The 3,014-nt window shown below is 42.9% G+C and overlaps 1 pseudogene; it reads left to right on the top strand.

Moving 5' to 3' along the window:
- Positions 230 to 1,747, top strand: LOC100737932 (annotated as a pseudogene).

A 3,014-nucleotide genomic window follows, 5' to 3' on the forward strand; every position in this document is an offset into this window, starting at 1 on the left:
TCAATTGTTTAAATCTAAGTGCAGATGTCTGTTTAAATCTAAGTGCAGAGCTTAGTACTTCATTATTACACCATCGTATGGTGTAAAAGGAAGTAAAATGTCCCTCCTTCCTCCCCTCCTTCTCTCCTGTCCAGACTTGGGGATAGAGTATGATAAGAATGCTTGGGGGTCCAAGATGGTCTTGGCGGAGAGTCGCTGCGGTTTCCTGCTTCAATCGTGCTTGGACTGAACCCGGCGCTGTCACCCGCCCCAGCCGGCCGCTCGGAGCCAGCCCTCATCACCTCTTCACAGTGCCCTTGGACCCACCCGAGGCCACCGCCGCCGCCACCGCGTCTCCCCAGCCACGACCTCGTGCTCCTCTCAGGTGCGCCAGAACTACCACCAGGACTCGGAGGTGGCCGTCGACAGCCAGATCAACCTGGCGCTCTATGCCTCCTACGTCTTCCTGTCCATGTCATACTATTTTGACCGCGATGATGTGGCTTTGAAGAACTTTGCTAGATTCTTTCTTCACCAGTCTCCTGAGGAGAGGAATCTGCTGAGAAACTGATGAAGCTGCAGAACCAAGGAGGTGGCAGAATCTTCCTTCAGGATATCAGGAAACGAGAGCGGGATGACTGGGAGAATGGGCTGACTGCAATGGAATATGCACTGCACTTGGAAAAAAAACCAACATGAATCAGTCACGATGGAACTGCATGAACTGGCCACTGATAAAAATGACCCCTACTTGTGTGACTTCATTGAGATGCAGTATCTGGATGAGCAGGTGAAATCCATCAAAGAATTGGGTGACCACTTTACCAACCTGAACAGGATGCTTCCCCCCCCCACCCAAGTAAGGCCTGGCAGAATATCTCTTCCACAAGCACACCCTGGGGAACAGTGAGAGCTAAGCCCTAGGCTGGCCTCCCGGAGCCACCGGGTGACCTCCCTGGTCACCAAAGCAGGGCTTGCATGTTTGGGCTACCTTCACCTTTTCTATAAGTCCTACCAAAACAGCTACTTCAGTTCTTTCCTTAGTACCATTCTTTCAAATAAAGTTATTTGGTACTAAAAAAAAAAAAAAAAAGAATGGTACGGAGCCCAAACTCATACTGCTCTTTGCACAACAGGCCAGTAAATCAAGAAACAAGTTGCTGGGGCAAGGAATAGTGATTCTATTTGGAAACTCAGCAGAACATAAGACGGTAGACTAGTATCCCAGAAAACAATCTTCTCTGAGTTAGAATTCAGGCTTCTTTTATAAAAGAGGAGGGGTGGGATTGGTTGTCGCAAACTTCTTGGTACTGGAGTCCTTTGTTCTTACAGCTGTCCACCTAGGTCAGGCCATGATGTTCCTGTAAACCTCCAACAAGACAGAGGTTATTCTCTGTTCTCTAACTTTTTAGCTCTATATGAATGAAAAAGTACTATACCTTTAAAGGTTAGAGACTTAAGAATGGGTTATTCTCTATATTTCAAGCCATGAGACAACATTCTTATCTTGTAGCAAAAGCAACAGAATATATAGACTAAAGTAAAAGAAACATGCAATATGGAATCAGATTTGTTCCTCCCTATTATAAGAATATGGCCCCCACTATTCTCAACCCATTCATTCCTCTTCTCAAAAGTGTGCTCAATTCTGGAGCATAGGGTAGGAGAAGGATCTATTATTGAACAGCTTCTTCCTTTTTTTTTTATTTATTTTTTCCCACTGTAAGTGAGGGGATCAAGTTATCCTTACATGTATACATTTTTTTCCCCACCCTTTGTTCTGTTGCAATATGTGTATCTAGACAGTTCTCAATGCTACTCAGCAGGATCTCCTTGTAAATCTATTCTAGGTTGTGTCTGATAAGCCCAAGCTCCCCATCCCTCCCACTCCCTCCCTCTCCTATCGGGCAGCCACAAGTCTATTTTCCAAGTCCATGATTTTCTTTTCTGTGGAGATGTTCATTTGTGCTGGATGTTAGATTCCAGTTATAAGTGATATCATATGGTATTTGTCTGTCTTTCTGGCTCATTTCACTCAGTATGAGATTCTCTAGTTCCATCCATGTTGCTGCAAATGGCACTATGTCATTCTTTTTCATGGCTGAGTAGTATTCCATGGTGTATATATACCACATCTTCTGAATCCAGTCATCTGTTGATGGACATTTGGGTTGTTTCCATGTCCTGGCTATTGTGAATAGTGCTGCAATGAACATGCGAGTGCATGTGTCTCTTTTAAGTAGAGTTTTGTCCGGATATATGCCCAAGAGTGGGATTGTGGGGTCATATGGAAGTTTTATGTATAGATTTCTAAGGTATCTCCAAACTGTTCTCCATAGTGGCTGTACCAGTTTACATTCCCACCAGCAGTGCAGGAGGGTTCCCTTTTCTCCACAGCCCCTCTAGCACTTGTTATTTGTGGACTTATTAATGATGGCCATTCTGACTAGTGTGAGGTGGTATCTCATGGTAGTTTTGGTTTGCATTTCTCTTATAGAAATGAACAGCTTCTTATAAGGAATCTTTATCACCCCTTTTGTTCTGAGCCCTCTTTGCCCAAACCACATTCATTTTCTCAGCCTCTTTTTTTTTTTAATTGAAGTATAGTTGATTTAAAATGTTGTGTTAGTTTCATGTGTACAACAAAATGATTCAGATATATATGTATATTTTCAGGTTCTTTTCCATTATAGATTATTGCAAGATATTGAACCAGCCTTTTTGTTTTGTAGAGCCAGTAGATTTGCTTTCTGAGAAGGCAGGTGGCTTTCAGCTTTCTCTAACCAGCTAAACCTTTTATCGCTCATCTGTTTTCCTGTTTCCAATTTTTTTGGCCTGTCTGCTCTTGTCTCTTCTACTGCTCTCTTTATCCTTATGGGATTATGATGGTCACTTTTTTTTCTTAATCTCTTTACTGTCATTTTGTTAGATTCCTGAAGGGAGCAGGGAAAATGTATCCAAAACAATGTCCCTGAGACAGTGTTTTGAATAAGGAAAAAATGTCTTTGCTCTTCACCTTTCTCTCTGCAATCTTC

This window comes from Sus scrofa, chromosome 13 (assembly GCF_000003025.6).
Source record: "Sus scrofa isolate TJ Tabasco breed Duroc chromosome 13, Sscrofa11.1, whole genome shotgun sequence".
Taxonomy (NCBI): Eukaryota; Metazoa; Chordata; class Mammalia; order Artiodactyla; family Suidae; genus Sus; species Sus scrofa.